This window comes from Lygodium microphyllum, chromosome 4 (genome assembly GCF_053477565.2).
Source record: "Lygodium microphyllum isolate KBCC chromosome 4, Lygodium_microphyllum_v1.1.10, whole genome shotgun sequence".
NCBI classification, from domain to species: domain Eukaryota; kingdom Viridiplantae; phylum Streptophyta; class Polypodiopsida; order Schizaeales; family Lygodiaceae; genus Lygodium; species Lygodium microphyllum.
The window spans coordinates 165,894,410-165,918,690 of NC_141138.1; positions in this window are offsets into that span (position 1 = coordinate 165,894,410).

The following is a 24,281-nucleotide window of genomic DNA, read 5'->3' on the forward strand; positions in this document are numbered from 1 at the left end:
AGAAAAATCAAACCCGCTTTTCGAAACTTCTGTAACTCTTCAAACAGCCCGTCCCTTAGTTCGAAATGCATACGCCTTACTTTCTGCCATACAGGATGACTGCCCTCTTTCAACGGAATTGTATGAACAGCAAGACTAGGAGGAATACCTCTTAACTCATCATAACTCCAGACAAAGATATCACGGAATTCCTGAATCAAGGCCACATAGTCCTCCCTTTCTGCTATGCTGAGCATAGAACCTAATTTGATTGGCCATGAATCATCAGGCGTACCAAGGTCTAGCTCGATAACATCTGCATCTCTTATATGATCTTGGCCCTCTATCGGCTCGTTCAAAGTAATCTGATAGATGTCTTCCGTGGTGGATCCCTCTTTGGACTCATCACTCGATGATGTCTCACTGGCAGATAAATCCTCTAATGTCTCCAATTCTGTAGAAGATAGAGGAGCTCTCTCACTCTGTGGGGACTCAGGATAAGCATCAACCACCACACGCTGGGCACCTCTGCTGAATATTAGTCGACTGGCGGGTATATCTACTTGGCAGTCCGCTTGCAAGATCCAAGGTCGTCCGAGTAATACTTGGTAACTTGGACGGCCTGCAAAATGAATCACCCTAAAGTCCAACAGGCATTCTACATTTGCAACAGTGACATGGACCTTAGTAATGCAGCCTTCCGGCTGCCTCAAACTATCATCTGCCATTCTGAGATTTATGGAGGTATCTTTCTGGATCGCAAGACCCAACCTTTTCATTAGTTCAGAACTCATAATGTTAACAGATGATCCTGTGTCGACAATGGCATAATCTACTAATATCCCATTGACATAGGCTACAACCCTTGGGCAATGCTTCTCAGCATGCTCGAACCAGTCATCACCAACTCGCGCAATACCCAAAGGTTCTACGATATACCCGGTACGTAGGATCTTTCTAAATTCCTTGCGTACTCCTGGGGAAAGCTTAATAAGCTGTAAAAGATTCACATCCGGCTTGACTTCGCAAAGAGAGCTCGCCAAATCGAATTCATGATAGTTCGATAGAGCTCACTTTTCACGCCAAACCATCCGCTCTTTAGGTCGCTGAACCGGCTTTATTGCCTCTTTTTTAACTTTCACCTTCTTCTTTGGTGGTTCTTTATCGGCTTTACTTTCCACGGGCTTCAAAGGTCCCCCTTCCATGGCAAGATCCAAAACTTGTGTTCCTTTGTCGCCTTGTTTAGGGTTTCCGTCGACAAGCTTATCCTTGTCGGCTTCTCTACCCTTTTGACCTCTTGTAAGAACAGCTCGCAGATTAGAGGTTTCAGCATCATTAACGCGTACAGCCTCAATTAAACTAACCCCACTACCACTGGGTAGCTCCTCCACTGTAGTCTTTGGTTAACGCGTACACCTCTACTTGCTGGAGTAAGATTTGACTGGGTAGCTGCTAAATGGCCGGATTTTCCACGGATGTCGCACTTAACATTTGGGAAATTTCTTAGATAGTGCTGCCCACCACACCATTTGCAACTAAACCTCGAAGGTGCACCCTCATCTGGGTATCTACTTCCTATCAAATTTTGTTGTTTTTTAAGGAAGTTGACATCAACGGCTATTTGTCGATATTGCTCCGTAATCATGTCGGTATAATGCTTCATCATGTCCTTAACCTCGCCAAGAACATTGGAAGCACTCGACTCATAGCCTTGGTCATTACCATGTCGTTCCATCGGACTAACAATTCGATTAGGCACTGGTTGTTGGGTCACATGCATGGTGTTAGAATTGACTGCCTGGCCTCCACCATTCGGAGCCATTTGACTGCCTGTAGGCATCGACATGCTAGGGGGAGCTGGTAATCCCATTAGGGTTAGCCATCGCTATCCCTTGGCCACTACTGCCATTGGCCATTGCCACATTGTTTCCCAATGCTAAACCCATATTCGAATTGCCTCGAGAAGCATAGGCTGCTTGTAGTCGGGATTCCACCTCTTGTGCTCGTGTAATGGCAATATCTATATCCCCCAAGGGGACACTACTCAACTGCAATTGGATATTAAAGTCCAAACCATGTAGGAAATATTGCAATTGGGCAGCTGCGGGGATAGGAATAAAGGTGTCCAACTTACGAAAAACCTCTTTTATTTTCTTCACATATGCACGAATATCCTCATGTGGTTCTTGGCGGGTCACGTTGAGTACACGCAACCAATATTGTCCACCCCTTTCAGGAGCAAACTCCCTTCGAAAAGCTCCATAAAATGAATCGATATTCAATATGGTTCCAGCTTCTAAACCATGATACCATATAGCGGCTCTTCCTTTGAGAGTCATGTTGAAGAACATCATTAAATGTCCTTCTTCTTGAATGTGACAGTTAAACATCAGCTTTTAAAACTCCCTAATGTGGAGTTTCGCATCTTCCTCAACGAGCCCATTAAAAATGGGTAGTGGGTAACCTAGAGCCGGCAAATCTGTCGTTCCTGTTGGAATTGCAATAGGCTGCGCCATAACGAAAATTGGATTTGCACTACGAATAGGGGACGGTGGGGTTGCACCTCCCGCACTTGATGTAGACTGGCTTATGGCAGAAAGGGGAGCACTAGAGCTTCCACCTTCTCCTAACTTACTGCTTATGGCCCCAAGACCACTAGATCCACTCCCTCGTAAGGGTTCAGCACCGCTACGCTTAGGGGAATATCTCCTAAAAATTTCAGCACGTCGCCTAGCTCTTTCGTCTCTCTCTTGCTTTTGGATTTTTGCTAGACGATGCTTATCGATAAATAACGAATCAATCACAGTATCCTTTGGCATAAACTGCTAGTTGGTCCCTAGATAACCAGGATTCGAGGATCGCCACTTTTAAGCGGTTCCCGGCAGACACACCACTGATGGAACCTAAAACAGGCCGGCACTGGCTCGTGCACTAGCCGGACCTCTATCTCACGCGCTCAACAACCCCACGGCCTCGCGGCCAGGAGCACTGATGACACATACATTGCGTTCCTAAATGTCTTGCGTTTGTATTACGTCATTTGTAGTCCACTCTTCTCTCACCCACTACTCCTCAGAGGGAGTCCCTTACACATTGCCTAATGGCACGAAGCACAGACATAGGGGGTCCTCCAACGACTGAATGCCACCACCCCTCTGCGACTCTCCTACACCTTGGGGATTGGCCCCTCGATGCGTCGCTCAACATATAAACATTTCGCACAAAATCCACTCAAGGTACCATTTAATCGTATACATGAATGTACCATTGTCCTTACTTCTCTTTCCCCTAGACCCCACGACTAGCCTATGGCTTAGGGTGTCCTGTCTCTCACTCAACGTGGGTCAAGGTCCTAATGAAAACAATTGCTGTGCATCCATGATTTCTGATACCTTTAAATATTTCCATGATTTATGCATATTGTGGATGCTAAGTACTCAAACAATTATGAAATCAATATTGTGCACATGTACAAAATATCCTTTTAATGATTTTCAACTACCGTTCTTATGCGGCGTTGCACATACCTAGCACCGAGGAAACCCTCGTGCTACTAGGCTCTTATTCTATAATTATTCACCGACCTATATGGCATGCAAACAAAAACATCAATCTTTTCATCATTACTCCACATTTAGACACATTCTAACCACTCTACCCTTCCATCGATCAAATGTTGCATTGTGGTATAGATTTATAGGGCATTTTGCCATCATTTTATGTGTAAAAAGCGAGAAAAACACACTAGAACAAGACGGTGGGGTTGAACTGAGGAAAATCCTCATTCTTCAGTCCCCACAAACATTCACAAACATTATTCTTAATTTTCACTAATTTTTCGCACCCAAAATGCATTTTTCCCCTATTTTTAGTGATTTTTCTCTATTTTCCTTGTATTTTCCCTTATTTTTTGCATTATTTAATTATTAAAAATTCAAAATAGGTTATGGGCTGTGGCCCTTAGTTCCTTCTTGCAACAAAAATGAAAATTTAGTTGGTGTTCCTATTGATTCTTCCATTTTTATGCCCAAAAACATCATTTTCCCTTGATTTTTCATATTTTATGTGTTTTAGTGTATTATTTTGAGTCACAAGATGCATATTTTTCTGATTTTCTGATTATGATCAACAAGTCCTCATGGAAAACAGCAATATAAACAATTTTTAGCCCACATGAACAACATTTCATCAATCAAAAGCCATGAACTCTTAAATTTCCTTTGAAAAAGTTGAATTACCGCTTATTTACGTGTTTCGGGTTTCATGTCCATGGCTGCAAATCTGAAAATCAGCAGCACTTCATGCTCATGACGATCACAAGTCACCATTCCCAGCCCGTGGAGCAATCCGATCAATGCCGGACAAGCCTCCATCATTCTTTCTTCTTCCTTCTTCTTCCCACATGAATTCCCCCTTAGAAGAGAGAGAGGGAGGAGAGAGAAAGACTAGATTTCCATCTCAGCATTCAGGCCATCAATTGACGGGTGAAGGGCGGTGATAGAGTCAGCATTCAGGAGGGAATGAAGCCCCATAATCCATTGGGGGGGTTGTTTGCAGTAGGCAAGTTGCCTCTCCATCCTCCATGGCGCATTTTTCGGGCACCATCTTCCTCCACGTTTTTTCATCCCTCTTCATTCTCTCTCCACGTTTTTTGCTTCATAAGGTGCATAAATTTTTTTTTGGGGGGGGGAGGGGGGATCCAAACTCAAAAGGCATGCTCAAATTTGGTCTCCCAAGTGTCCACCTTTTCATATCTTGACCATTTTGTGGCCATTTCCCTGTCCAGACTCGGAATTGAGCTCTGATAAATCCTGGCCATCCGGCTTGGCATCACGCATTGGCCAATAGCTCGTATCAACCTGCACGACTATCTGAAAAATTATGAAAAATCAACAAGTGTCACTCGGGCACCTTTAAAGCACTTTGACGCTTAAAATCGTCCTAGATCGAGCCGCCGCCTTTGACGTTGCATATTTTTCCCTTGATATTCATAAATTTTAGCTATTTTTAAGCACTTTCCGGCACCAAAATTCCGCTCTCATTTTGACCTTGAACTCTCTTCATTTGAGGCCTATATGCTCCTCTATTCGGGTCATTATAAGACCAAGTTTTGTTACCTCTTAGCCTAGCCTACACCTCCTGAATGATAGGTGCATCTTGAATGAGAACGTCCTGTAGATCTGATGGGCACATAGATTCGAGATGGGTATTCACTGGTGGGTTTAAACCAGTATAAAATTTTGACACATGCTATGTTATGTCCATCTGTGGCGCATACTTAAGAAGTGAGACGAATTTAGAGTAGTATGCGTCAAGAGTGAGTCCCAACTATTTTAGCTCGTAGAACTCATTCATTTTTTGCGTGCAATACGCAGGTGGTAAGTATCTTCCTTGCACTTCTTTCTTCAGCTTCTCCCAGGTAACAGATCCTTCCGTGATCCCTTGATCTCTGCACCATTGTTTTCACCAAAGCCTGGCTTCATCGATGAGCTTTAGCTTGGTGAGCATAGCCTGGGTGGCGGGTGCAGTATCGGCTGCTTCAAAGTAATCCTCCATGGATTCAATCCAAATTTCAGCATCTACTTGGACGGACCTGCCTTTCCTGTCAAATTGGGGCGGCTTAATCTGCTTGAGAAGAAAATTCTTCTCCTGGATTACAGCAGTACTTGATGTAGGAGGCGAACTGGAAATCTGTACCTGGGGTTGTGCCTCGATAAAGGTTTCTTAACATTATTACTTGTTAATCGTTATGATTTATGTTGCATCTCCATTTCAACTATCAACCAAGAAATCTAGCCATTTAACTTTTTATCAATTCTCATAGACAGAAACAGACATTGATAAAAAGAAGTCTTATTCCATTTATATGGGTCTAGCCCTTTGGAGTACAATATTTCCTGATATGATAGAGCAACCGTTACATTTAGTTTGGGGAGAATAATGTTGTATTACATTTATCTATGGGAACCGGATAATAGTATGGTTTCGGGTCATGGATCTTTAGGAATCGGTAAGTCATTGGAAGATCAGAGTATCCTTTTCTTTGAAACCCATTCTTCTCATAGCGCCCCAACACTTTGATCCTGTTGGCGGGGATTACACGGGTCACTTCCTCATATACATATGAGTTCAACTCAACCCTCCGACCTTGGATATGTAAAGTTGAGTTTATGTGAGCCTCCACAAAAATGAACAGCTTCATGATCTTTAGGTCTTCCAACCACTTGATCCTCTTTAAGTTGGTTTGAAGATATGCAAACCAGTGGGCAACTATATAGTAGATTTCTGAGGCACCCGTCCACCTTCCTTCCATGTACAAAGGCGAGGGATTATAAATACACTCTAAGATGTTCATAATCTCAACCCTTTGTCGATAATCCAGGGAATGCATCGCAGTCATAAACATGACTCGGAACACTAAGAACCTGTTCCATGCTTCGTAATTCTGCAAGACAACATCAAAAGTAAGGAAATGTTCGGAACAGTAACATTTGCTTTACTTTTTCTTACTAAGATTTCTTAAAAACAAATCCTTCGTTGGTTCGCTCTAATACCAATTGTAACGTGTTCACCTGTTCCCTTCAGGACACGTCATCTTAGCGGTCCATCGGAAAGGAGGTCTAGAAAGCTCCGCCCGGCACTCCCATGGAATGTCACGGGGTTTGCAATCTAGGACTTTCTGCGTCTACCACGTAGCGGAAGTATTTTGGCCGTTCCCACTTAGGATCGACTTGAATCAGGGTTTTCCCTAATGGTCATTTCCTAAACGGCAACTAGCGTCGAACCTGAGCAAACTGCTTTACACAGAAATGCCAAGTCCAAAGCGGATTCATGCTGCACTTGGTTCAAGGAGAATGGGAAATGAGAGGGATGCAAGGCTCAAACTCTCTGCCATAAGGCATAGTCCCATTCCATTCCCCTAAAACAGTGTAAATCAGGATTATTATAACTTAGACTCTAGGTCAGCGCTCGTGCTTTTCATATCCTTTGAAATGATCTTCTTGCTGTCCATCATGACTGAGAAAAGTTCCCAGCCAACCAGGACCACCCATTTGTAGGACGGACCCATACCCACATCCACCGCACTTTCCTCAGGTTGTTTTAGTTATTTAATTACCTGCCACATTTAGTTGGACATCCACCGCACTTTCCTCAGGTTGTTTTAGGCACTGGTTCCTTCATGTAATCATAGCACTTGATATAGAAAAGCAATGTCAAACAAGTTTCTTTTCAACAGCTTATCATATTTATCTTTGAAATACATTTATAAAGTCTAGCCCGTAGACTTATCCATAATCCACCCGAAGGCTATCAAGCAATCCACAGGGATTACTAATCCAAGGTTCCGTCTATAGACTAGTATGCGGGCCTCGAGATCCAATCTTGAGTCATGTTGCCCTCTTGTGCAGGGCCCGAAAGGCGAGGGATTTACGGCCAGAGTCCCCCTTTGGCACCCAAGCATCCTCCTACTCCAAGTAGCACTCAACGGAGAGACCTCTTGCGTCAGGTTCGGTCCACCTTCCCAGCGCAGTTAACAACCCCCTTGGTTAGGGTCAGACATGCAGTCGGGGGTAACTGAAGCTGCCTCTCCCTTCAGGCCTTCAACCTGAAGCATTAGATATCTTTTCATCCTTTAATTCTTTGAGCAAAGAAAGCAAACAATGCTCTATACAATTGTTACAAGCACAATCATTTCCAGTGGTCGTTTTTTTTTTTGCCAACTGCTAAGGAGTGAATCCTTCTTTCCGAATGCATTCAACATTCAATCCGGGATCAATTGCGACTTGGCAAGATTCCCAAGGGTTTGTTTGTTAACCCTTATATCCTTGGGTTAGGGCCGTACCCTATTAACCCAACTTAACCAATACCTTAAGTTCTATTAGCAGTAAATATGTTATTCCAATTTACTGATTGGTCTTTTTCTTCCAAGCAATTATCTAATTCCCTTATCTTGGTCACTTTTCCCAAGAAAGGTACAATATCACGACGATTACTCGTCTTCTTGCAAGATAAACTTGCACAAGAATCTGCCAATCTCATTCTGAGGAATTTGGCCATTCCCTTGTGATCAACTCACAAGATCATGCGACTCTGCAACTTGTTGCACGAGTGTCGCATCTAATCCATGGGACTATTTTACCCATCAACGGCGTCTTCTAATCATGATATCATGATTAGATAGGAAGCAGGGTTAGGGTGTCTTCATAACAATCCGTTCCTAATTGCACTAGGCTGACATTGTTAGTCCTAAGGTTCCAAATTCAAATCGAGTTTCATCCTTTTAGCGAGTGATACTTAGGGTAAAAACCCTAGATCGTCTCTTGCAAGTACGTCCTATTGACCCTACATTTCATGAATGTGGGCAAGTCTTTAGGAATAAGAGTTTCAGCTTTGGCAATAAGAGCGATTAGGTCACGTCCTCAATGTGCTAAATCCCAGTTAGCACTTGGGATATGTTGCATCACTTTAACCATTCTTGAACGAGTCCCTCGCGGTTTAGGTGTTTGGGTTAAAGCAATTTACTTGTCTATTTTTTGAAGCTATTTACGATACCATTTTCGTAACCACATGATTCATTGCCTATGTTTGAGTAGATTTACAAACCCTACTTTTCTGGTTAAAATCAAAGCATATGCTAAGTTACGGCATAACTTCTATTGATTCTTCTAGAACATGCATTCAAGATTCGTGCTACTAAGCATTAGGGTTTTATGTGAACCATGTAACCTTTTTCTAACTTCTTTTCTAAATGAGATATTCATACACTGAATGAGCATTACACAATCTTTCGTAACTATTTATGTAGTTGATTGAGATTTATGTGAATTGCCTAGAGTTTAATCTGCTTCATGCAGCTCAAGAACCATTTCCATGCCTTGCAAATTCCTATGGATTGTTAGCAACTTTCTCTAACGAATCATTGCGAAGATATGTCTAATAATGCGACATGCGATTTATACTTTCATGCATAATCGAAGTGTACCACAATAAACTCGACTTTGTAAAGAATCAGTCATTTGTATTTTTCAAATAAACGAATGAAAGAAAGAGCATAAGATCTTTATGCATTCCTGGCAAGTGGTTTTTTAGGCATTGCAAAGTAACGAAATTAGATCAGCTAATGATCATCTTTACAAAATCGAGTTTATTGTTGTACACTTCGATTATGCATGAAAGTATAAATCGCATGTTGCATTATTAGACATCTCTTCTTCGCAATGATTCGTTAGAGAAAGTTGCTAATAATCTGTAGGAATTTGCAAGGCATGGAAATGGTTCTTGAGCTGCATGAAGCAGATTAAACTCTAGGCAATTCACATAAATCTCAATCAACTACGTAAATAGTTACGAAAGATTGTGTAATGCTCATTCAGCGTACGAATATCTCATTTAGAAAAGAAGTTAGAAAAAGGTTGCATGGTTCACATAAAACCCTAATGCTTAGTAGCATGAATCTTGAATGCATTTTCTAGAAGAATTAATAGAAGTTATGCCATAACTTAGCACATGCTTTGATTTTAACTAGAAAAGTAGGGTTTGTAAATCTACTCAAACATAGGCAATGAATCACGTGGTTACAAAAATGGTATCATAAATAGCTTCAAAAAATAGACAAGTAAATTACTTTAACCTAAACATCTAAACCACGAGGGACTCGTTCAAGAATGGTTAAAGCGATGCAACATATCCCAAGTGCTAACTGGGATTTAGCACGTTGAGGATGTGACCTAATCGCTCTTATTGCCAAAGCTGAAACTCTTATTCCTAAAGACTTGCCCACATTCATGAAATGTAGGGTCAATAGGACATACTTGCAAGATACAATCTAGGGTTTTTACCCTAAGGATCGCTCGACTCGATTTGAATTTGGAACCTTAGGACTAACAATATCGGCCTAGTGCAATCAGGAACGGATTGTTATGAAGACACCCTAACCCTGTTTCCTATCTAATCATGATACCGTGATTAGAAGACGCCATTGATGGGTAAAATAGTCCCATGGATTAGATGCGACACTCGTGCAACAAGTTGCAAAGTTGCATGATCGTGTGAATTGATCACAAGGGAATGGCCAAATTCCTCGAAATGAGATTGGCAGATTCTTGTGCAAGTTTATCTTGCAAGAAGACGAGTAATCGTCTTGATATTGTATCTTTCTTGGGAAAAGTGACCAAGATAAGGGAATTAGATAATTGCTTGGAAGCAAAAGACTAATCAGTCAATTGGAATAACATATTTATTGCTAATATTGGTTAAGTTGGGTTAATAGGGTACGGCCCTAACCCAAGGATATAAGGGTTAACAAACAAACCCTTGGGAATCTTGCCAAGTTGCAATTGATCCCGGATTGAATGCTGAATGCATTCGGAAAGAAGGATTCACTCCTTAACAGTTGGCCAAAAAAAATAACGACCACTGGAAATGATTGTGCTTGTAACAGTTGTATAGAGCACTGTTTGCTTTCTTTGCTCAAAGAATTAAAGGATGAAAAGATAACTAATGCTTCAGGTTGAAGGCCTGAAGGGAGAGGCAGCTTCAATTACCCACGACTACCTGCCTGACCCTAACCAAGGGGGTTGTTAACTGCGCCGGGAAAGCCACGAGAGGTCTCTCCGTTGAGCAATACTTGGAGCAAGAGGACGCTTGGGTGCCAGGGGGGGCTCCCGACCTCTCTGCCATAAGGAATGGTCCCATTCCGTTTCCCTAAAATAGCGTAAATTGAGATTATTATAACTTAGACTCTAGGTCAGTGCCTGTGCTTTTTGTATCCTTTGAAACGATCTTCTTGCTGTCCATTATGATTGAGAAAAGTTCCCAGCCAACCAGGACCACCCATCCATAGGACGGACCCATGGCCACATCCATGGAACTTTCCTCAGGTTGTTTTAGTTATTTAATTACCTACCACATTTAGTTGGGCTTGCATCAATCAGCTTCCTTAATAAGCCTGTTAGGCATTGGTTCCTTCATGTAATCATAGCACTTGACATAGAAAAGCAATGTCAAACAAGTTCCTTTTCAATAGCTTATCATATTTATCTTTGAAATACATTTATAAAGTCCATCTCATAGGCTTATCCATAATCCGCTCGAAGGCTATCCAACAATCCACAGGGATTACTAATCCAAGATTTCGCTCGTAGACTAGTATGCGGGCCTCGAGATCCAATCCTGAATCACGTTGGCCTCTTGTGCAGGGCCTGGAAGGCAAGGGATTTACGGCCAGTGGATACCCATGACATTGAGTAGGAGGACAAACACTAAGTTCTTAGAGGATAATTTGAATGGAATTATCCTCATGTGATGGCATTTTAGTTGTCAAGCCTAGTCTTCAATAAATAGGAGTTATGAACTTAGACAATTCAATTGCTTCCTTAACAATGATGGGTTATGGGAGAACTAGTTATGAAGAAATGTTTAATCAATGTTACATGATAGTTAAGTACCTTGTAAGGGACAAAGGCATAGGGATTGATTCTTAGTTACTAGGATAGCTAAGCACCTTGTTAGGGACGAAGACATAGGGATTGATTCTTAGGGATTATACCCTAATACTCAAAACATGGCATTACTATTGCCTAGATGGGGCTAAATTGATTAAAAAAAGGACCTAAAATTCATGACTCAAGACTATGGAACCTATGTTTGTAATCTCAGGATATATAGTTCAAAGAGAGGGAGAGATATAGACATAGGATGAAGCCATTAGAACAAAGGGTACCATACCCTCATTCTCTCATTATTCCATAGATGCAAAATAACACACAACAACAACTAAGTCACACAGTACAGTGAAGAGATAGGTCATTAACTTACCACACAAACTAATGGTTAAGTCAGACTAACTCATTTATTATGCCAATGATAGCTAAGGCTACAATTGTCTAACTAAGGTTTGCAGTCATCTACAACACTCCCCCTTAAGGAGCTTGATTTTCAACACTCCCCCTTAATCTCAAGTCAACTACTGCACTCCAAGTAGCTCTCTAAAGTAGATGAACTTATCTCTACCAAGTGATTTGGTAAAGATATTAGCTACGTGGTCTTCAATCATCTTCAAATGAATCAAGTTTATCTTCCCTACAAGTATTGTCTCCCTGATAAAGTGATAACGAACTTTAATACACTTGGATCTAGCATGGTAAACTAGCTAGAAGCACACGACTCATGTTGTCACAATGCAATGTGACTTTCCTGGCCATTAGTACATCCAAGTCATTTAGTAGTTTCAAGAGCCAAATTGCTTCACATGCAACTAGAGGTATGCCTCTATATTCTGCCTCTGAACTAGAGAGAGAAATTGTAGGCTACTTTTTGCTATTCCAATTAATCATACTAACATCATATCCACCCCCGGACCATAAGTCATATGAACAACTAGCCCAATCTGCATCAATATATATTATCAACTTAAGAGGTTTAACAAACTCATAAAATATCCCATGATCAAATGTACCCTTCACATACAACATAATCCTCCTAACTACATCCAAGTGAGGCTTGCGTGGCTTCTACATAAACTGACTAATTTTCCCACTCAGCAATTGGGGTCATGATGCATAATAGTAAGATAGATTAGGCTATTCACCATTTTCCTATACATCGTAACTTTCTCTATCTCATTACAACATCAACTCTAAGATTTACATTCTGATCTAATGAGTTTTTCATGGGCTTACAATCTGGTATTCCATATTTAATCAACATATCCTGTGCCTACATAGTAACCAAATCCCTTGAGATGTAGTCACTATCTCAATGCCAAGAAAATACTTCCTCTCTCCCAAGTCATTTAGTTTGAATTCATCCTATAGCATAGACTTAATTAAAGCAATACCAAAATAACCATCCCCAGTGAGATGAGTAAGTCAGTGATGACTAAGTTATCAACATAAATAACTAAAAAGACATAACATGTATCCATCTTCTTAATGAATAGGTTGTGATGTGCATTTCCCATATGAATCCAAGTTACTATAGATAAGAGCTGATCCTAGCATTCCATGCTCTTAATGCCTATTTCAAACCAAAAAGTACCCTTTTCATGGAAGGATTGTAGTATTTTTATGCTTTCCTATCCTACGCGTAGGAAGCAAAGACAAATTAAAGCCTTTGGATCTAGCTTCTTCCTCTTCTCATTTGGCATGTGTACATAAGCAATGCATCAAAAGACTTTTAAAAGGTTGATATCCGATTTATGATCATACGATTTCTCATATAGTGTAAGATCATGAATACTAGTTGTAGGAGTCTTATTTAAGATATACACTGCAATCATGAATACTTTAGCTAGGCTTTAGCCCAATAATAGTTTGACCAATTCTTCTCATTCAGTATAGCTCTTATAGCTTCCATAAGTACTTTATTTTTTCTTTTTACTATACCATTCTATTGTGGTATGTAGCTACATGTAAACTGCCTTTTGATTCCATGCTTAGCGAAATACCTATCAAATTCATGAGATACATATTCACCTTCTCCATCTGAACTCAAGCATGAGACATAACACCCAAATACTTTTTTTGAAATATTTGAAATCATCTAGCACTTCATCCTTGTGCTTCAAAATATATAGCCAAGTGTATTTGTTGAAATCATTAATAAAGGAGACATAATATCTTGCACCACTAAATGATGCATTATGTGTTAGACCCCAAACATCTGAATGCACCAATTGCAATGGTATAGTGTTATTCTTGACATGTCTAACAAATAGAAATCTAGTTTGCTTTACAAACTGATAAGTAGAATATACATGTCCTAAATCTGTATATTTAAATTTCGACAAAGCAAGTACAATCTCCTTATGCTGCATGGTTTTCAGTTGTTGTATACTAACATGTCCAATGCACTTATGCCATATTTCCACATCTTTAACTGCTTTAGTATCATGAGCAAACATGGTCATCTTTAATTCATTAATAGATCCAAGATAGATATCCTACCATTTATTTTTCCTTTTGTAATCATCTTGCAACCATTTTCATATTCTTTAAACCGACCATCTCTATCAAATCTAACCTACAAATTCTACTCAACCAATTGTCTAACATACATCAAATTTTTACTGATAGATGGTACATATAAAACATCATAAATAATCTTTTTCTTCCCAACATACATGATTGAAGGTACAACACTGGTATACTTGATCTCATATTGCATATCATCACTTGCACGTACATAGCCATGAGAGCTTCTTGTCAAACCACTCTCCATGCGGGGTCATATGATTTGAGGCACCTAAGTCAATGTATCACTTTTCATTAGCCTTGCCTTGCTTAGCGTATTCTCCAATACATGTGTCATGGGAAAAAACCTATCTAACTGATCATTAGTAGCATTACTAGAGGATGCATAGTTTCCATGTTATTTACCCTTACTTTTCATGTCAACTTGATTTTTATGACAATCTTTTGGTATATGTCCATACCTACCATAATAATGATAATATTCATCTCTATTTTATTGATCATTAAACTATGAAAAACTACATTTACCTCTAGGTAATCTCCCCCTGTCTCTAAAAGATCTTGATCCTCTTTAACATTATGAATTTTGATAGTCCCAAGTATTTTTTTGCTACTGCCCATATTGATTTTGAGTTTCACTACAACCTTAATAGACTCCTCAAGCCTTGCCACCTCTAGCTGTCTGAATAGATTAAAAGACGATATCTCTACTCTAATATATTCAACCCAAGTTTGACTTCATGTGGTAATAATGCAAGCAACTTAGTTTGACTTCATGTAGTAATAATGCAAGCAACTTATCCCAATCAAGGGGTTTCCGCCTTATAGAAATAGATGTGTTAAAGGCTTTGTACTCTTTACCTAGACCATTCAAGGTAACTCCAACCATATCATCATCCTCAACCTTCAATACCATAGAAGCAAGCTAATTAAAAGATCTTGATCCTCTTTAACATTGTGCATTTTGATTGTTCCAAGTATTTTTTTGCTACTGCCCATATTGATTTTGAGTGTCACTACAACCTTAATAGACTCCTCAAGCCTTGTCACCTTTAGCTGTTTTAGTAGAGTAAAAGATGATATCTCTACTCTAAGAGGTACTCAAACCTATATTCAACCCAAGTTTGACTTCATGTAGTAATAATGCAAGCAACTTATCCCAATCAAGGGGTTTCAGCCTTATATAAACAGATGTGTTAAAGGCTTTGTACTCTTTACCTAGACCATTCAAGGTAACTCCAACCATATAATCATCCTCAGCCTTCAATCCAATAGAAGCAAGCTAATTAGAAATGGTTTTAATTTCAATGGTGTAAGCTTGTATGCTTTTTCCATTATTAAACGGTTGCTTAAGATGAATTTTCCTTGCATGTGTTACATTCCCATTAATTTTCATAATAATCTCCCATGTATTCTTGAAAATTGATAGTTGATGATCTGCATAGCCATAGCATCTTGTAACGTGTCTGCTCATCCACTTGTGGGACACGTCTTAGCAGCCCATTGGGATGAGAGTCTAGAAAGCGCCACTTGGCACTCGCAAGGAATGTCACAGGGTTTGCGATCTAGGTCTTCCCGAGTCTGCCCCGAGTGGAAGTATTTGGCCATTCCCACTTAGGACCAACCTGAAGTCAGGGTTTCTTTCCCATCAGCAAAGTCTCTAGGAAGTAGCTAGAGTCAGATGAACCACTTTGTGTAGGAACAACAGAGTTGAAGCGGATTTATGTTGCACTTGGTTCATGGAGAATGGGAAACGAGAGGGATGCGAAGCTCAACCTCTCTACCCATAAGGCATAGTCCCATTCCGCTCCCCTAAAATAGCATAAATCAGGATTCTAACTCTACTAATGTTAGGTCTTCATAGTCTAGTTATCACATCTTTTGAGAAAAGTTCCCAGCTAATCGAGACCACCCTTCCGTAGGATGGACCCCAAGTCCACCGCACTTTCCTCGGGTTGCTTAGTTATCTAATTACCTACCACATTATGTTTGATATGCAAAACAACTTCCTCAATTAATCAATTTAAACACAGGTTCCTTCACGTAACTTAGGCATTGACACAAAAACAATGTCAAGCAAGTTCCTTTTTCAATTATTTGATCTTTCTTTATCATAATCTAGGAATACATCAAGTATCATGCCCGAAGCCTATCCCAGCACAATCAACAGGATTGTTGCTCCAAGTTTCACTCATAGACTAGTACACGGGCCTCACGATCCCATCTCGAGTCACGTCAGCCTCTTGTGCGGGATCCGGAGGCAAGGAATTTACAGCCATAGCCTCCCCTAATACCCAAGCATCCTCCCGCTCCAAGCAGCACCCACAGAGAGACCTCTTGTGGGGGGGGTTCGGTCCATATACCCAGCGCGGCTAACAAACCCCTTGGATAGGGCCAGGCGGATAGTCACAGGTAACTGAACCTACCTCTCCCTCCAGGCTATTAACCTGAAGCATTAAGTGTTTGGCCTTGAATTAGTTTCTTGAGCAAAGAAGTTCAAACAATGTACCTAAGTGTACAATCATGATCATTTATGTGGTCATTCATACGACCGACTGCTAAGGTGTGATTCCTTGTTCCTGAATTCTCGCAGCATTTGATCCTAGATCGTTCATGACTTGGCGAGATTCCAAGGGCTTGGCAAGCTAGGTTGCTTGTTTCCTTTTTTCTTTAGGTTAGGGTTTGTAGGTAGTTCAAGATCTCAAGTAGTCTAAGCTAAGGGCAAACAATCCATAGTGTCCTACTAGATTGAGGAGTCTCTTTCAAGTCGAGAGGCCTACATGCTGAGAAGAACCACAAAAAAAAAGTGTGCCTTCAAGATAGTCCCAAACAAATATGGGTAAGGAAGAATAGAGATCATATGAGAGCATACATGTTGGTTGAGTACCCAGAAGAGATGAACTCCCTTCAATTAGTTATTGAATCCTCCTAGGTCTTCTTTTCCTCCTTCAGTGTGAACAACAACTAGCCTACTACTTCACACTTCTCGAGATGAGGACATGTTGATTCCTCTAAGGGAGAGAGGATGTAGCATGCCATAGGAACCCCCCCTGTAATTTCAAAAAGAGAATATTATTATCTTTAGTACAAATTTTTTTACTCCCCCCTCTCTCCCGATCGATAGCACGTCGGGGGAGTAGAGAGAGTGGGAGTGGTGGTGATGTGGGGGAGGCATGCAACCTCCAGGTGGGAGGGGTGGCCATGCCACCTACCTTGTCACCTCCCCTATATAAGGGGAGGCTTCTCCCGTCCGCCGGTGGCAGACACAGAGGCTATGCCCCCCTTCCATACGTTGCCAACCCCCCCCATCAGCTATTGCGTAGGGCCCCTGGGCGTGCGACTGGAGTTCTCTCCCTCCCCTTGGGGCTCTCGGCCGTAGCCACCCCCACCACCTGGACGTGAGGCGCTGCACCACCCCCATGGGGGCCTTCCGATCGAAGTCTCCCCCCCTACAACATGTTGCAATTGCAGCCTCTGGACCGAGGTGCTAGCCAACTGCTCTGCCACCCAGGCTGACGACTCAACCCACCACCCCCCCACCCCCCCCCCCCCCCCCCCCCCCCCCCCCCGTGATAGCTGGTGGCGACACCCTCCTTTGCCGTGTTCTGCGGGGCCGATGTGTGAGGGAGAAAAAGTAGGTGAGGAAGTGGGAAGAGAAAGAAGGAGGGAGAGAGAGAGTGAGGGAGAGTGTGAAGAAGGGAAGTAGAGGAGAGAAGTAGAAGAAGAGAAGGAGTAGGAGAGAGGTAGAGGAAGAAGAAGAAGAGGGAGAGAAGGAGAAGGAGAGAAGAAGAAGGAGCGACAAGAGAAAAGAAGAGGGAGAGAAGGAGAAGGAGAGAAGAAGGAGTGAGAAAGAGAAGAGACGAAGGGGAGAGAAGTAAAATGAGAAGAAGAGAAGGAAAGAGAGAAGTAGAAGGAAGAGAAAAAAAGGGGGTAGAAGAGAGGAGAGGAGAAGAAGGGAAAGGAGAGAGGTAGAAGAAGAAGAAGAAGAGGTAGAGGAAGAGAGGAGAGAAGTAGTAGAAGAAGAGAAGAAGAAGAGAAAGAGAGGAAAGGAGGAGAAAAGAAGTGGGAGAGGGAGAAGGAGAGAGAGAGAGAGTAGGAGAATAAGAGAGAAGGAGAATAAGAGAAGGAGAGAGAGAGAGGAGGAGAATAAGAGAAGGAGAGAGAGAGAGTAGGAGAATAAGAGAAAAGAAGAAGATGAGAGAGAGAGAGAGAAAGAAGAAGAGGGAGTGGGAGTTGGTAAGAAACCACACCCAAACAACTCCCTCGGCGAACGACCCCATCCAGTGGTCTTTCCTACCCGAACCTACCAACCCGAAACCCATTAAGGTCCAGACTGCCCAATCTCCATGAGGAAAATGGATCCCAAGAAGAAAGTCGCGGGAAGCATAGGCGCCCAAGCTACCGGTAATGCTGGAGAGGTGAGCGGAGCGACTAGCGTAACAAACACAAATCAAACCCATGTTCTAAGCTTTAAAAATTAATTAGGTATTGTTTCTTGTGGAAGAGATGAAATGGTTTGTGACATGCATAGAACAAGAACGAGTCTTAGGGTTTTGTTTACTCTAAGTACTAAGTTGCATGCGCAAAACGGTAGAGTTTGGAATTCGCTTAAGATCATATGCAAGAAATGATAGCTTTTACACACATAAAATGATAGGTTATCGCCTTACTTCACATAAAATGATAGCTTTTTGACCAGTTCAGTGCATGAATAGTCATTTAGAATTCACGTTTCGCAATCATGGTTAAAAGAAACACATGAAATGTTAATTTCTGTTCATGAGATACACTTAAATTGTTACACAAAACCCTAGACTTTCATATACGCAAGTCACATGTGATCCGGTGCATTAGAAATAAGCACTCATTGCCAGGAATAAAGAGAGATAAAAGTTGTTTAGGAGGTACAACTATACTAAATGCACAATGTGCATGATGGTTAAGGTTGATTGGGAAATCCTGCATAGAACCGCATTGAGAGAATTGGAAGGATCGCATGCATCCAGACTACATCTTGAAGGTCTAAATGAAGAATCATGTGTTGCCATGTATGTTAACTGAGCTTGGTTGGATAGAGATTAAAAGACCCTTGGTTGGGTTGCGAATAAGGCATGTCCGTTGCCTTGACTGACCAGCTAATGCTTGAGTTAGGGATTAAGATACCCTAAGGTAAAACCCAAGGGAAAAGGGGAAGTAAAAAATAAGTTATCTTACCAAGACCATTTGCTTGCGTAATCTTGTTTGAAATGAAATTATCGGGATCTCGCCAAGTCACAAAAAGACCCAAGATCGAATGCTGGGAGCATCCAGGAAAAAGGAGTCACACCTTAGCAGTCAATCGTGCAAACGACCTCCGAAATGTTCGTGCTTGTACTTAGGTACATTATTTGATATCTTTGCTCAAGGAACTAATTCAAGGGAAACACTTAATGCTTTAGGTTGAAAGCGTGGAGGGAGAGGCATGAACAGTTACCTCCGATTATCTGCTTGGCCCTATCCAAGGGGGTTGTTAGCAGTGTCGGGTATATGGACCTAACCTGCCGCGAGAGGTCTCTCCGTGGGTGCTGCTTGGAATGGGAGGACTCTTGGGTGCCAGGGGAGGCTCTAGCTATAAATCCCTTGTCTTCGGATCCCACAGAAGAGGCCAACGTGACTCGAGATGGGATCTCGAGGCCCGTGTACTAGTCAACGAGTGGAACTTGGAGCAGCAATCCTGTAGATTGCTGGGATAGCCTTCGGGCGTGATATTGGATGTACTCTAGGTTTTTTATAAATAAAGAGAAGATATTGGAGAAAAAGGAACTTGCTTGGCATTGTTTTTGTGTTAGTGCCTAAGCTACATGAAGGAACCCGTGATTAATTTGTTTAATTAAGGAAGCTGATTTTGCATGCCAAAACGTAATATGTTAGGTAACTAGATAACTAAAGCAAATTGAGGAAAGTGCAGTGGATGTGACTTAGGTCCGTCCTACAGAAGGGTGGTCTTGGTTAGCTAGGAACTTTTCTCAAATGATGAGATAACAAGACTATGAAGACCTAGTGTCAGTAGATGTAGAATCCCGGTTTATTCTATTTTAGGGGAAAGGGATGGGACTATACCATATGGCAGAGAGGTTGAGCTCCACATCCCTCTCGTTTTCCATTTTCCATGAACCAAGTGCAATATGAATCTGCTTTGACTCTATTGTTCCTACGCAAAGTGGTACATCTGGATCTTGACGTTAGCCTCTTCCTAGAGACTTTGCTGATAAGGAAGGAACCCTGACCTCAGGTCGATCCCAAGTGGGAACGGCTGGACACTTCCGCTCGGGGCAGACTCGGGAAGACCTAGATCACAAACCCTGAGTCATTCCCTGCGAGTGCCAGGCAAAGCCTTCTAGACACTCCTCCTGATGGACTGCTAAGATGTGTCCCACAAGCGAACAAGCGGGCACGACGTGTCCCACAAGCGAACAAGCGGGCACGTGTCCACTTGTCCGCTTGTGGGACATGTCATAGCAGCCCATCGGGAGGAGTGTCTACCAGACGTGTCCCACAAGCGAACAAGCAGACCCCACTTGGGCTGGACACTTTTGCTCGGGGCAGACTCGGGAAGACCTAGATCGCAAACCCTGTGTCATTCCCTGCGAGTGCCAAGTGGAGCCTTCTAGACACTCCTCCTGATGGGCTGCTAACACGTGTCCCACAAGCGGACAAGCGGGCACGGACCTAAGTCACGTCCACCGCACTTTCCTAAGTTTGCTTTAGTTATCTAATTACCTACCACATTATGTTTTGATATGCAAAAGCAACTTCCTTAATTAATCAAATTAATCACGGGTTCCTTCATGCAACTTAGGCACTAACACAAAAACAATGTCAAGCAAATTCCTTTTTCTCCAATATATGCTCTTTATTTATAAAAATCCTGGAGTACATCCAATATCACGCCCAAAGGCTATCCCAGCAATCTACAAGGTTGTTGTTCCAAGTTCTGCCCATTGACTAGTACACTTCGGCCTCGAGTCACTTCGGCCTCTTGTGCAAGATCCGGAGGCAAGGGATTTACAGCCAGAGCCTTCCCTGGCACCCGAGCATCCTCCCACTCCAAGCAGCACCCATGGAGAGACCTCTTGCGGTGGGTTAGGTCCATATACCTGGCGCAGCTAACAACCCCCTGGAATAGGGCTAGGCAGACAGAAGGAGGTAACTGTTCCTACCTCTCCCTCGAGGCCTTCAACCTAAAGCATTAAGTGTTTCCCTTGAATTAGTTCCTTGAGCAAAGAGATCAAATAATGTACCTAAGTACAAGCACGAACATTTCAGAGGTCGTTTGCTTGACCAACTGCTAAGGTGTGACTCCTTTTTTTCCCGGATGCTCCCAACATCCGATCTTGGGTCTTTTTGCGACTTGGCGAGATCCCGATAATTTCATTTCAAACAAGATTATGCAAGAAAATGGACTTGGTAAGATAACTTATTTTTGACTTTCCCTTTTCCCTTGGGTTTTACCTTAGGGTATCTTAATCCCTAACTCAAGCATTAGCTGGTCAGTCAAGGCAATGGACATGCCTTATTCGCAACCCAACCAAGGGCCTTTTAATCTCTAATTCCAACCAAGCTTAGTTAACACACATGGCAAAACATGATTCTTCAGTTAGACCTTCAAGATGCAGTCTAGATCATGCAATCCTTCCAATTCTCTTAGCGCGGTTCTATGCAGGATTTCTCAATCAACCTTAACCATCATGCACATTGTGCGTTTAGTATAGTTATACCTCCTAAATGACCTTTATCTCTCTTTATTCCTGGCAATGAGTACTTATTTCTAATGCACCGGATCACATGTGACTCACGTATATGAAAGTTTAGGGTTTTGTCCAACAATGCAAGTGTATCTCATGAACAAAAATTAACATTTCATGTGTTTTTTTTAACCATGACTACAAAACGTGAATTCTAAATGACTATTCATGCATTGAACTGGTTAAAAAGCTATCATTTTATTTGAAGTAAGGCGATAACCTTATCATTTTATGTGTGTAAAAGCTATCATTTCCTGCATATAATCTTATGCGAATTCCAAACTCTACCGTTTTGCGCATACAACTTAGTACTTAGAGTAAACAAAACCCTAAGACTTGTTCTTGTTCCATGCATGTCACAAACCATTTCATCTCTTCCACGAGAAATAATACCTAATTAATTTTAAAGCTTAGAACCTAGGTTTGATTCGTGTTTGTTGCGTTAGTCACTCCGCTCGCCTTTCCAGTATTATTGGTAGCTTGGGCGCCTATGCTTCCCGTGACTTTCTTCTTGGGAGCCATTCGCCTCGCGGAGATTGGTGGGCAGTCTGGACCTTAACGGGTTTCCGATTGACAAGTTCAAGTAGGAAAGACCACTGGATGAGGTCCTTCGCCAAGGAAGTGGTTTGGGTGTGGCTTGTTGCAATTACTCATCAACTTTCACTCCCTCTCCTTCTTTCTTTCTCTCTTTCTCTCTCTTCTTCTTCTTTTTCTCCTCTTCTCCTTCCCTCTCTTTCTCTTCCTCTTCTCTTCTTTTCTCCTTCTTCTACTTCTCTCCTCCTTCTTCTTCTCCTCTCCTCTCTTCTACCCCTTTTTCCTCCTCCTTCTTCTCTCCCTCTTTCTCTCTTCACTCTCCCACTCCTTTTCCTCTCTCCTTCTCTTCCTTTTCCTCCCTCCTCCTTCTCTCCCTCTTCTTCTCTTCACTCTCCCACTCCTTCTTTTCCTCTCTCCTTCTCCTTCTCCCCCGCTTCTTCTCTTCACTCTCCCTCTCCTTCTTTCCCTCTCTCCTTCTCCTTCTCTCCCTCTTCTTCTCTTCACTCTCCCACTCCTTTTCCTCTCTCCTTCTCCTTATCTCCCTCTTCTTCTTCTTCCTCTACTTCTCTCCTACTCCTTCTCTTCTTCTCTTCACTCTCCCACTCCTTCTTTTCCTCTCTCCTTCTCCTTCTCTCCCTCTTCTTCTTCTTCCTCTACTTCTCTCCTACTCCTTCTCTTCTTCTCCTTCTCTCCCTCTACTTCCCTTCTTCTTACTCTCCCGCATGGGACCCCGCGCAACTGGTGATCAGAAGGGGGGGGGGTTGGCTATGGTCGTAGGTCCCTAGACCCCGTTTCAGTAGGATGGAGGGGGGAAAAGAGCCCCAATCGGAAGGCCCAAGGGAGGGGTGTACAACGCCGCCAAGCAAGGAGGGAGGGGAGAAAGAGCCGACTGATGGCCAGGGGGGGAGGTGGCTATGGACAGAGGCCCTAGGGAAGGACCCGCAGCGACTGACGGTTAGGGGGGTGACGACGTAAGGAAGGGGGGGCGTAGTCTCCTCCGTCTGTCACCGGGGGAGGGGAGAAGCCTCCCTAAGGGGAGGGGAGGAGGTAGGTGGCATGGCCACCCCTCCCACTTGGAGGTTGCATGCCTCCCCCCCATCATCACCACTCCCACTCTCTCTCCCCCTCGACGTGTTGTCGGCGGGGAGAGAGGGGGAGTTAAAAAAATTGTACTAATGATAATAAATTTTTCTTTTTTTTGAAATTACAGGGGGGTTCCTATGGCATGTTACATCTCCTCTCTCTCCTCTTTATTCTCCTCTTGTGTGCAATTTTAATTTGTGCAATTGGGTCATCAATTTGTGGTTTAAGGTTCTATTCAACAACGTTGATATTAGAGTAGAGGTTTAATTGGTGGAGTCATCATTATTAGTCCATGGGTTCCATACATGCATAAGAATCATCATAATCAACAATTTCTTCTTTTATCTACCAATTCAAGTCTTTATCCCTCACTTTGTGGTTCCAACTTCTCTCTCATATTTAACTTAGGATTGCACTCCTCTTCCCAAGAAAAACAAACATCATTTACATTCATAAAATCAAATGCTATCTCAAGCCTAGTAATTAAGTTTATATGGGGGGATTGACTTCATATCTATCCACATAGAAGGGGGAGGTATAAAGTCCCTTTCAATTATAAAAATATTTTTCTTAAAAGTGAGAGCAACCAATGTAGATGTACTCTATGTGATTTAGCCAAATAGGGAGGGGTTTATCATTTTCAAACCCTCTCCTACAACAATCAATACTCGTGCCATCAAACTATTTCTAAATACACAACCTTTCACATAGAGGGTGCGGGAATTATAAGTACCGTGTGATGCAATTTAAAACTTCCCCGAACATTCCTATGACCTAAATCAAAGCATTCAATTTTAGTAAATTTTCAATGCGAATAAGACTACCCTATGCGAATATATATCATGTGGAAACGAAAAGGGTGAATTTGATGGAACCCAAACTTCCGCAGGAGGGGTATATTGGCTTTTGTGCTCTGGGTGGGGACTCC